Genomic DNA, 13,335 nt, shown 5'->3' with positions numbered 1-13,335 from the left:
ACCAAAAATATAAAGAAAAAGTGACATTATACTGAAAACTGAGATGATTTATCATATTTCAGTATATGTTACCACCTCTTTGCTCATTTTCAATGCACCATGCCACCCCCAGTTGGACATGTAAGGACAAGAAAATTCCGCCACCTGATGTAGAGGAGCTGATGATGGAACCTTGACATCTACTCAAGAATGAGGAAGAAGTGGTTTTCTCTCCCTCCACACTTTTCCTTTGATTATAAAACTGTAGCCCACTAAGTGCCTGGGCGGCATCCTCTCACCCACCCACTTGTAAACCTCACAAGTGTCTTCTTCTAATAAATCACTTCTTTTCTATCCCTGTGCCTTTTGCTGAATCTTTTATGTGCTGAGACATAAAAGACTGAAGACCTCAGAGACACATTTCTGCAGTTTCAGTATCTCTATAACATCTTGTATGATTAACTTAGACCACCACCAATAACAACCTCCTATTTTTAAAAAATCTTGGTTAATGGAATCTCTTTCAGTCTTAATAGTTGAGGTGGGGGGATGTCTCATATCCAGGGAAGATCTGTGAGTGTTGAAAATAAGAAATGAATATGATCCCGGATGCAAATAACAGCTCTGAAGTTGGTTCCTAATCTCAGTAAAGACTGACTCTGAGTCTTCAGTACCAAACACATACAACCCAAAGACTTCAGAGGAATTCTTTTACAAAATGTATATTCTGCAAATAAGGGCCCATCACTGCATTATTTTTTGTAAATACACCCACAGGGGGACTAGATATTGGTCTTCAGTTAGTTTTTTTTTTTCTTTCTTTCTTTCTTTCTTTCAATATGGTCTGATAAGCTGTTTGATGACAGGGAAATTGCTATGGGAGATCCTGCTATGGGTGTGCCTGGGTATCAATAATGAGTTATAAATTCATGCATCAGAGGCCCAACTGTTTAAAAACATCTATGAAATAAATTGTCTATCTTCAGTTATCCATTTGCTTTAAGTCTACTTAGAGTGAAATCTTTGAAACATGAGGAAATTAGGCAATTCAGAATTTATTCTCCAAAGCAAACATGTCAAATTAATAGAAGCTTACTATTCCTTAACACTGACTTGGAATAGCCTGGTATTATTTGAAGTCAATACAAAGAGAGACATTAAAAATGCTATTTTTAAAAAAAAATCTATTTTTATTTGTCACTTTGTTTCAGGACAACATATAAGGGGTTAAGCAGTTACTCTGGGGCTGAGCACAAAATAATAAACACAGTTTACCTTATAAAGTGTCTGCCAAGACCTTGGGCCAAGTCACCTTCTCTGAGAGTAACCCCATGAATATAATGAGGTGAGCCTCTGGCAGCTCTGTTTTACTACGTGACCTTAATGTCCCTCACCTCTGCCCATAGCTGTCTGGACCAAAGGTGGACACTGTTTCGAACCACTTAACTTCTCTCCCAGATTCCTAATTCAGCAGCCACTCCCAAATGCAAGCACACAGAAGCACAGGAGCTTCTAGGGTGGCCTATTCTGCCATGTAATGGAGAGGCAGAGATGAGCACGAGCACAGACAGGAGCAGTCAAGTCAAAGAAGCAGGCTCTGCACTGACCCTGAAGCTTCCCAGTGTTCTCTGGAGCCCAGCTTCTTTCCTGCCCTTAGTGTTCATGCATTGTCTCTGTTTTCTTATAATAAACCTCTTGTTTCTTAATCTAGCTTAAGTTGGTTTCGATACTCTTACCTAATACAAAGGAGGCCAGTGGATATTGAAAAGCAAAGGGTCTTCAATATGTGTAATAAGCACAAAATTGAACTCAGACACCTTCACTAAGTCACATCTTTTGGGGGTTGCAGATTCTCCCCCATCTTCACCCACAAGCTCTTTTCACTTTCAGACAATCTCCAGTCTCCATTTTATTTTACAAAGGGTAAAACTGGGAAACACATATTAAATTCTCAGTACTTTTCTGAGCATAGAAGAATAGGGTTGCCCTGTTTTATCCTCCATAATGGAAAAGTAAATACAATTATTTCAATCAGCAAATGAATCTGCTTCATGTTTATGCTGTCTCTTCTTGTTTTTCTAATTTTCTTTGTCCTTAAATACTCATCATTTCATAAACACAAGGATTTCTATTAGCTAATGACTTGCATCATGTTTATGCTTTCTCTTCCTGTTTATACTATGTTTCTTAGTTCTTAAATGCTCACTGGAACTCCCTCATTGCACATTGATTCTGAAGAGAAGCTTGTTAGAGGAGGCATCATTATTGTTCCTTGCTGCTGCAGCTGCTAAGTCACTTCAGTCATGTCTGACTCTGTGTGACCCCATAAACGGCAGCCCACCAGGCTCCCCCATCCCTGGGATTCTCCAGGCAAGAACACTGGAGTGGGTTGCCATTTCCTTCTCCAACGCATGAAAGTGAAAAGTCAAAGTAAAGTCACTCAGTCGTATCTGACTCCTAGTGACCCCATGGACTGCGGCCTACCAGGCTCCTCTGTCCATGGGATTTTCCAGGCAGGAGTACTGGAGTGGGGTGCCATTGCATTCTCCAATTTTTCCTTAAGTCTAAACAAACAAACTGACCTTCACAAGAGATTATGAAAACAGTTTCTTTCCTCTGGAACATGGCTGCATATATGCACCATGCTGGCACTCAGTGTTAAAAACCTTTCACAGATAGTGCACTAAGGAAATTCTCATTAATCAAAAAAAAAAAAAAAAAACCCTAATAGCCATCAACAGCCTACTCAAGAGAAGTGATAGGGAGACAGGCAAAGCTTATGAAGGGTCTGGTCCCTTTCACATCAAGCCTCCTGACATCTGGGCCAGTGCCCTGATGCTGTGCTCCAAACATTCCACTCCACCCTGTCTCACACATTAGGTGTTAAGACTTTAGTTCTTAGGTATCTCCCTGCCCTCTCTCCCCATTAATATTTAGTTTCTCAGTCCTAATTCCATTTTTTATGGTTATCCTCCCACCTTGGTCCACCCATGATTTGAGGAGGCTTGTGAAAGTATGTTTTTAAAAGTAGAAAAAATTAATAATCAGACCCCCCCTCTTACAATTACTTAATTGTAAGAATGACACCCCTGCAGCAATTTGCCCACAGACTGAGGAAAAAGTGTCCAAAAATCTCATCAAATTCTTTAAGAGTGGCTACACTAAGCCTTGGATGAAAGAGAAACAAATGGTTGTCTTTTTTAAGCTCTGTGTTATTTTGGGTCTTTATCACTTGAAGCTTAACTTAGCCCTTCCAGTCTCAAAGACTGGTCTCTCTCCAGATCAACCTTCTATTCCTCCCCAGCACATTTCTCCAAATCTGAGTCAGTCGATCTATCTAGTAGAATGTCCTGGAACTGACACCAGAACAGTGCAGTGGATATGGTCTTTCCAAGTCTGGTTCCTTTTGAGTGCAAGCCTTGATTCTTCTTATATCAGATAGGTAAGTGTCAGAAAATACACACACAAACACATGGTCCTTCCACAGAAGTCAGAGTTCAATCTAAATTGAAAACAACATATACATTTACTGAGTAATTTTTAATGTGACAAGCACCACCTAGATACATTCTTTTCTTTATTCTTTATATCCATCTTTTGAGAGAGGTACTATTTTCTTATTGCTCTGGATCATCCCACTGTTCATGATGACTACTAAAATTCCCCAGTGTTACAACAATATTCTAACAAGAAGAAAGCAATGAAGAAGAGCATGCCTGTTCCTTGAGGAATACTTCTATAAACTGCACACAAAACATATGCTTACATCCCATTGCCTAGGATTTAACCACAAGAGTATACTTGCAGCAGGGAAGTCCAGTAAAGTATTCTTTATTATACATAGACAGTTCAGTTCAGTTCAGTCTCTCAGTGGTGTCTGACTCTTTGCAACCCCATGAATCACAGCACGCCAGGCCTCCCTGTCCATCACCAAATCCCGGAGTTCACCCAGACTCACGTCCATCGAGTCAGTGATGCCATCCAGCCATCTCATCCTCTGCCGTCCCCTTCTCCTCCTGCCCCCAATCCCTCCCAGCATCAGAGTCTTTTCTAATGAGTCAACTCTTCGCATGAAGTGGCCAAAGTACTGAAGTTTCAGCTTTAGCATCATTCCTTCCAGAGAAATCCCAGGGCTGATTTCCTTCAGAATGGACTGGTTGGATCTCCTTGCAGTCCAAGGGACTCTCAAGAGTCTTCTCCACCACCACAGTTCAAAAGCATCAATTCTTCAGCACTCAGCCTTCTTTACAGTCCAACTCTCACATCCATACATGACCACAGGAAAAACCATAGCCTTGACTAGACGAACCTTTGTTGGCAAAGTAATGTCTCTGCTTTTGAATATGCTATCTAGGTTGGTCATAACTTTCCTTCCAAGGAGTAAGCGTCTTTTAATTTCATGGCTGCAATCACCATCTGCAGTGATTTTGGAGCCCAAAACAATAAAGTCTGACACCGTTTCCACTGTTTCCCCATCTATTTCCCATGAAGTGATGGGACCGGATGCCATGATCTTAGTTTTCTGAATGTTGAGCTTTAAGCCAACTTTTTCACTCTCCACTTTCACTTTCATCAAGAGGCTTTTGAGTTCCTCTTCACTTTCTGCCATAAGGGTGGTGTCATCTGCATATCTGAGGTTATTGATATTTCTCCCAGCAATCTTGATTCCAGCTTGTGTTTCTTCCAGTCCAGCATTTCTCATGATGTACTCTGCATATAAGTTAAATACGCAGGGTGACAATATACAGCCTTGAAACACTCCTTTTTCTATTTTGAGCCAATCTGTTGTTCCATGTCCAGTTCCAACTGTTGCTTCCTGACCTGCATACAAATTTCTCAAGAGGCAGATCAGGTGGTCTGGTATTCCCATCTCTTTCAGAATTGTCCACAGTTTATTGTGATCTACACAGTCAAAGGCTTTGGCATAATCAATAAAGCAGAAATAGGTGTTTTTCTGGAACTCTCTTGCTTTTTCCATGATCCAGCGGATGTTGGCAATTTGATCTCTGGTTCCTCTGCCTTTTCTAAAACCAGCTTGAACATCAGGAAGTTCACGGTTCACATATTGCTGAAGCCTGGCTTGGAGAATTTTGAGCATTATTTTACTAGCGTGTGAGATGAGTGCAATTGTGTGGTAGTTTGAGCATTCTTTGGCATTGCCTTTCTTTGGGATTGGAATGAAAACTGACCTTTTCCAGTCCTGTGTCCACTGCTGAGTTTTCCAAATTTGCTGGCACATTGAGTGCAGCAGTTTCACAGCATCATCTTTCAGGATTTGGAATAGCTCCACTGGAATTCCATCACCTCCACTAGCTTTGTTCGTAGTGATGCTTTCTAAGGCCCACTTGACTTCACATTCCAGGATGCCTGACTCTAGGTCACCACATAGCTAAAACCCAAATGATCTACTACTGAGAAAGGAGAGGAAACAAAGAAGGGACAACCACCAGTCTTTATTATGAGAAGAGTGTGTCAAAATTGATCCCGAGAAGAGCATGATGGTGAGGATGCCTGGATGACTCAGAGGAATAATGAGACTAATTTTCCCTTCAACTCTATGTACCATAAGATGGTGAACCTGGAAATGAATAAGAGGAGTCTGAAGTTTGGGTTGTATATACATAGGAGGCCAAAATGTACAGGAAAGTTAGAAGGAAGATATGCAAGCCAAAATTTCTACCGCTACTAAACTAATCAGATATTGTTTTCTCTTTCTCTTAAGGAGACAAAAACAGCTTATCTTAGAAAACCAAGTGTTTCCAATCACTGAGTCTTAGAGCATAAAAATGAACCTCTTGATAGACCTTTATTTAGAAGACAGTAAAACATGGGACATAAGTCCTTGTGATGCTACAATTAAGTATTCAGTGGAAAGAAATTATCTTAACTGTATTTAACCAAGGTATAAATGAAAAGTAACCTGTTCTGATGTATTTAAACTGCCCCATATATTTATATTTTAGAAGACAAACATTCCATTATATCTAAGACAGACTCTTCTCATATACGATGAGACAGAGAACTGTTCGCCTCTCACATTATATTCCCTATGATTGCACAGCAAGTCATTCAAGTTACTATAATAGAAAGATCAAGAACAGGGACCTCCCCCTCATCTTCTTCTTTCTGCCAACTGAAATGACACCTACCCTTAAACATCCAGCTCAAGTTTCATCTCCCCCAAAGTCCTATTTGACTTTGCTAACTCTCATTTCTCTTCCTCTTCTTTGAAATTCCCACTACACTTAACAGCCTGTGTCCAACATTTTAACCCTTAATTATATGGTGCTTGTTAATGTTTTATGTGTATTAAGATCCTAGATGACATGGGTGTATTGAAGTTTCTTTGTAAACACTCATGGGATACTGCATACTAGAATAATAAGTACTAAATAAATATTTGTTGCATAATTGATTTGCTTTGTTAGAGCCTAGAGCAGACACCCAAGTGCTTCATTCCTGAACTCAAATAGGGTGGGTCCACCTGCTAAGTATCATGGAAAAGGAAGGTGGTATCATGAGCTGGTAGAGACAAAAGTGTATGTGTGTGTGCATGTACATGCGTTTACATTTTTGTGTACATCTTCATTGCTGCTGCTGCTAAGTCACTTCAGTCGTGTTCGACTCTGTGCGACCCCATAGACGGCAGCCCACCAGGCTCCCCCATCCCTGGGATTCTCCAGGCAAGAACACTGGAGTGGGTTGCCATTTCCTTCTCCAATGCATGAAAGTGAAAAGTGAAAGTGAAGTCATTCAGTCGTGTCCAGCTCTTAGCAACTCCATGGACTACAGCCCACCAGGCTCCTCCGTCCATGGGATTTTCCAGGCAAGAGTACTGGAGTGGGGTGCCATTGCCTTCTCCGACATCTTTGTTAATATGAATAAAAAATAGCAAAATACCTAGCTGAAGACTAGTGCTAGCATTGTGTGTGGGCATGTTTGTGTATTCAAACACAATCGGAACATACACATATTGAATGAGTGACCATTTGTGTGCTGTAGTTTGGAAGGCACTTCTTCCCTGCTTTGAAAATACCTTCCCATGCCATTTGGCTTAAAATTTCATTTGAGTCAAAGAAAATAAGAACACTGTCTCCAAAAGTCAGTGAAAAGGCACATTATTTTGAAGCCATCCTTAGCTCTCTCTGGAAACTGAAAAATCATCAGATTAAATAATAGACACAGGAAAGTAAGGCCAGACTACTTGAAGGGATCAGAAGGAAATGGCTTCAGAGTTTAATCCTGCCTTCTTCAAGACCTATTTTGAACCAATTCAACAAGGTAAAACAGGACAAAAGGGAAAAGAAAGGCATACTTCTCTGTGCCAACTAGGAATTCTGCATCCTTGCCACTCCCTTACCCTAAAACCAGCCAGCCACCTCTCTGCAGAGTTCCAAGATGGATAGGAGCAGAGTTTGAACACAGTTCTAGTCTAGCCTGTCACTTCACAGCTTAATAACTTACCCGTTCATTAAACAGCTAGGAAGGTAAGTCAGTAGAAACATCACGAATAGAATCCCTGTGCCTCCCAAAAGAGCAGAATCCCGGTCCTTTTATTTAAAGTGGGAAGATTTTTCCATTGTATTCTTGATTCCTAAAACTACAAACAACCTCCCTTACATCCAGCCTGTAAGAGTGCAGAAGCGTGTCTGCAATTTCCCCTTTATTTTTCACTAGGTACCATGGCGAGAGGCAAGACTGTATAGAGATTAACAGGGGAGCAGTAGCTTTGAATCCCAACTGTCAAGGTTCAAATTCCAGCTACCCATCTCTTAACTATGTGACTTTGTGCAAGCTACTTAAATTCTACAGTTCTTGGGTTTCCAACTTACAAATAGGAATAATAGAGTTATTAAGAGGGTAAAATAAACCCATGCAGAGCACTTAAAAAAAAAAGGACTGTCATTATAGTAAATACTATCTAAGCACTTACTATTACTGTTACCTTTAAACAGAAATATAGGAAAAGATAATTGAACTTGAAAAATGCTGAAACTGATATTCTAGCTTCCCTGGTAGGCAATGTCTGGATGCATGAGTACTTTGTGTGTGTCTTTGTGGGCATGTGTGTGTGTGTGTGTGTTAGTTATTCAGTCATATCTTTGCCACCCCATAGACTGTAGCCCGCCAGGCTCCTCTATCCATGGAATTCTCCAGGCAAGAATACTGGAATGGGTTGCCATTCTCTTCTCCAGGAGATCTTACAAACCCAGGGATTGAACCCAGGCCTTCCACATTGTGGGCAGATTCTTTACCATCTGCACCACCAATGAAGCCCAGAGCACTAACTTTTAGGGATTAAGAAGTTGAAGTCTCTTGTCATGACTTTCATTTCAAAGGCATAGTACTAGGAGAAATAAGTGACCAGATATATAAAGAAACATGCCTAATATGCCAAAGTCTTGCTAACTCTGGTCTGTATCCCAATTAGAAAAGTTGATCAATATCACTGGATAATTTTCAGAAAAGTCTGAAAATTTTTAATACTTTCTGCAGACCTTTAAGCTAAATACTAGAATGCTTATCTGTTACAAAGAAGATGTTTCTTGTTCTATTTTGTGATTTCTGAACAGTGGAAATGGCATTCATAACAATGTCTGGTTCAGTGGTAGCCTCAGCGTCAGAGGCTTTCCATATTAAAATCAGTAGAAGTGAAGTGGCACCATCCTTGGTCTCCAGGCAAGAGGAGCAGCAAGTACCCTGAGGGTGGAGAGTTTACTTTCTTCAGTGTGAAGGCGGCAGGTGGCACTGGAGAGGAGGCTGGCTAAAATTGCAGGTCAGAAGGGCACCCTCCTAAGGGAGGAACAGTGAGCAAGCAGTGCCCGAGGGTTAGCACTCCAGGCACAGAAGTGGCCAATGTTGGGGATGCACTTTAGAGCGGGGGATGAGAGTCATTTTCCAGATGCTGATGCAACCTCTGTATATCTGGATGGCTTAAAGGACCAGGCATATCAATTCCAAAACTTGTCATGACTCTCATTTTTAGTATTTGTCAAACTTAGAAGCAGTCAAAATGGCATGAATGTCAGGAAATCTTACCGAGATTCTAAATGCTTATAATAAACAAATACTCTGTAAAATAAAGTGGGGAGTGTTTTGAGATCTCATCTCTTAAGTCCAAATTAAAAGAGAGTTTTTTTAAAAATAATGTTTTAGGAAAAAAATAGTCTAAACTTCGGGGCACAGATGATTTCAGCCTCTATAATATACAAGTCGGCAGAATCAGTAACATGAGATTAAAGCTCTAAAGCTATTTTCAGATCTTCCTCCAGGAAACTGAGAGGCACTTCCTGAGCTTCAGATCATAAGTATCTCTCTATTATCGCTGGGCATGACTTCTTCTCTTCAGGGTTTGACAGATACATAGGTAGAGAATGGGATGACAATCAAAGAAGACTTCAATTCTTAGTTCTTCACTTACTATATTTAATGACTCATTCATTTACATACTCAAATAAATAGTTTTGTGAGATGCTATGCTGCACAGTTGTTAATTGCATGCATTCACCCAATTAATTCAATAAATGTGTTGAACTGTTACCTTGAACCAGGCCATTTTTTAGGCACTGGGAACGCAGCAAAAGGAACTAACAAGCATGACCATTGTTTATATAATTGGGGAGATAGAAAAGAAATACATAACATTTCATATAATAAGTATAATGAAGAAGAAAAAACAAACTAATACAAAGATTGGCTGGTCATGGAAGACCCCTCTGAGGAAGTAAATTTTATCCTGAGACCTGAAGGAGAATAATTCAGTTATGTGAAAATCCAGTAGAGCAGACCTACCGTGCAAAAACCATGGTATGCTGGAGAGACAGAAAGGAGACAAGAGGGCTGCTGGAGACAACAAAGGCACAGGTTAAGCTGAGGTCATAATATCTCAGGGTCCAGAGAACACAGTAAGTAATCTGGATTTTACAGGATACCACTACAGACCTTAGGGCTTCCCAGGTGGCGCTAGTGGTTAAGAACCCACCTGCCAATACAGATGAAAGAAACTCATGCAGGATCCCTGGGTCAGGAAAATCCCCTAGAGGAGGGCATGACAACCCACTCCAGTATTCTTGCCTGGAGAACACCATGGACAGAGGAGCCTGGTGGGCTCCAGTCCATAGGGTTGCAAAGAGTCAGACACAACTGAAGCAACTTAGCATGCACACATAGACTTTAAAGCAGGAGGATGACAGACATGATGTAATTTATGTTTTTCAAATATCATTTTGCAGCTGTATGGGAGAATATGCCTCATTGTAGTCAGTGGTGTGCCAGTAAATGTTTAACAACTAGCTATCTGTAAAATACATATTTATGAGCCCCAATTTATAACATAATCCAATTTCTGTGTGTAAATATTCCCACTATGGTCAATTTCAAGCTGCCAATGTATCACTAAAGGTGAAATTGGAAAGTGATGTACACAACTGGCTCTTTGAGAGTCTGAACAAGGCAGCGCCAACACATAACCACTGACTGTAGGGGGACAGGAGTGGAAACAGGAAAAAAGAGCCAAGAGGCTCCAGTTGCTGTCTAGGTAAGAGAGAAGGTGGCTTAGTAGAAAACCGGGTGATTTCAGGTGCAAAGAAATGGACAGATTTGAGAGGGTTAAGAGAAAACTGACAGAACTTAATTATAAATTAAATGTAAGAGATAACAACAGACTGGTTCCAAATAGGAAAAGGAGTACATCAAGGCTGTATATTGCCACGCTGCTTATTTAATTTATATGCAGAGTACATCATGAGAAGGCTGGAGGAAGCACAAGTTAGAATCAAGATTGCCAGGAGAAATATCAATAACCTCAGATATGTAGATGACACAACCCTTATGGCAGAAAGTGAAGAAGAACTAAAGAGCCTCTTGATGAAAGTCGAAGAGGAGAGTGAAAAAGTTGGGCTAAAGCTCAACATTCAGAAAACTAAGATCATGGCATCCAGTCCCGTCACTTCATAGCAAATAGATGGGGAACCAGTGGCTGACTTTATTTTGGGGGGCTCTAAAATCACTGCAGATGGTGACTACAGCCATGAAATTAAAAGATGTTTACTCCTTGGAAGGAAAGTTATGACCAACCTAGACAGCATATTAAAAAGCAGAGACATTACTTTGCCAACAAAGATCCATCTAGTCAAAGCTATGGTTTTTCCAGTAGTCATGTATGGATGTGAGTTGGACTATAAAGAAAGCTGAGTGCCGAAGCATTGATGCTTTTGAACTGTGGTGTCAGAGAAGACTCTTGAGAGTCCTTTGGACTGCAAGGAGATCCAACCAGTCCATCCTAAAGGATATCAGTCCTGGATGTTCATTGGAAGAACTGATGTTGAAGCTGAAACTCCAATACTTTGGCCACCTGATGCAAAGAGTTGACTCATTTGAAAAGACCCTGATACTGGGAAAGATTGAAGGTGGGAGGAGAAGGGGACAACAGAGGATGAGATGGTTGGATGGCATCACCAACTCAATGGGCATTGGTTTGGGTAGACTCCGGTAGTTGTTGATGGACTGGGAGGCCTGGCGTGCTGTGGTTCATGAGGTTGCAAAGAGTTGGAGTCGACTGAGTAACTGAACTGAACGGTACTAAAGAGATAATCAGAGACACGTCAAGGATGAATTTCATGTTTCTAATGGGTAAAATTCCTATCAGCCACTAAATATCTCCCAGCTTGCCTCTCTCTTTCCTACCCAGACCATTTTATTTAAGTTAAAAAAAAAACAAAACATAATTCTTATCTATTTGCCTCCTCTCTAAAGCAGAGAAAATAAAGAAGTTTCTTCCTCCTGCATGTTTTCTGTTCTATGTAGAGATAGCCAAGAGGCACTGGTGAGAGTGAGGGTGGGAGCTCTGGATTTAGCACTCATGCTCTTACTCCAGCTGTTTATGTCTGCCACCCTTGCTCATGTCACACTTAGGTACTTTATCCCTGCCTATGTTAGGGCTTGGAGAAGGAAATGGAAACTCACTTCAGTATTCCTGCCTGGAGAATCCCATGGACAGAGGAGCCTGGCGGGCTATAGTCCACGGGGCCGCAAAGAGTCAGACACGACTGAAGCAACTTAGTACATATGTTATGAATGGGATAGGAGAGGCTGGTGACCATCCATTTAGAAGAAAATGATATGATGGTGGTAAGAGAAAGTCATGCTTTTTGCCAACTGATTCCTAAGTCTATTATTTCAACAATCAATTTGATGGAGAATATTGAGATCCTGTTAATTATCCCCAATTATATGAGAATGAGAGTACCAGACTGCAACGGCGCAGGAATGGCTGAGAGGAGCTACCTTGCATCCGAGGTCGAGGGGGGTGGCCAAGAGGAGATATCCAGTGTCCGAGGTCAGGGGCCACGAACAGAAAAGTTACCCAATGTCCGAGGTCAGGGGCGGCGGCCAGGAGGAGATACCCCACGCCCCAAGCCCGAGGCCAGGGGCAGTGGGCGAGAGGAGCTACCCCACGCCCGAGGCCAAGGGCAGCGGCCGGGAGGAGCAACCCCACGTCCAAGGAGCTGTGGCTGCGCGGGCGCAGGAGGGCCTAGAGGAGCTATCCCACGTTGAAGGTCAGGAAGGGCAATAGTGAGGAGATACCCCTCGTCCAAGGTAAGGAGCAATGGCTGTGCTTTGCTGGAGTAGCCATGAAGAGATACCCCACACCCAAGGTAAGAGAAACCCAAGTGGGTAGGTGGCAAGAGGGCATCACAGGGGAGACACACTGAAACCATACTCACAGAAAACTAGTCAATCTAATCACACTAGGACCACAGCCTTGTCTAACTCAATGAAACTAAGCCATCCCCATGGGCCACCCAAGATGGGCAGGTCATGGTGGAGAGATCTGACAGAATGTGGTCCACTGGAGAAGGGAATGGCAAACCACTTCAGTATTCTTGCCTTGAGAACCCCATGAACAGTATGAGAAGGCAAAATGATAGGATACTGAAAGAGAAACTCCCCAGGTCAGTAGGTGCCTAATATGCTACTGGAGATCAGTGGAGAAATAACCCCAGAAAGAATGAAGGGATGGAGCCAAAGCAAAAACAATACCCAGCTGTGGATGTAACTGGTGATAGAAGCAAGGTCCAACGCTGTAAAGAGCAAGATTGCATAGGAACCTGGAATGTCAGGTCCATGAATCAAGGCAAATTAGAAGTGGTCAAACAAGAGATGGCAAGAGTGAATCCAACATTCTAGGAATCAGCGAACTGAAATGGACTGAAATGGGTGAATTTAACTCAGATGACCATTATATCTACTACTGCGGGCAGTAATCCCTCAGAAGAAATGCAGTAGCCATCATGGTCAACAAAAGAGTCTGAAATGCAGTACTTGGATGCAACCTCAAAAACAACAGAATGATCT

General features: G+C 41.7%; 1 pseudogene; it reads left to right on the top strand.

Moving 5' to 3' along the window:
• Nucleotides 1–12,246: 12,246 nt before the first annotated feature.
• Nucleotides 12,247–13,335, top strand: part of LOC129644452 (fatty acid-binding protein, heart-like) — a 198,149-nt pseudogene continuing 197,060 nt past the window's right edge.

This window comes from Bubalus kerabau, chromosome 2, assembly GCF_029407905.1.
Source record: "Bubalus kerabau isolate K-KA32 ecotype Philippines breed swamp buffalo chromosome 2, PCC_UOA_SB_1v2, whole genome shotgun sequence".
Lineage (NCBI taxonomy): Eukaryota > Metazoa > Chordata > Mammalia > Artiodactyla > Bovidae > Bubalus > Bubalus kerabau.
The sequence above is the reverse complement of the archived record's forward strand: the minus strand, read 5'-3'. Positions and strand labels throughout refer to the sequence as shown.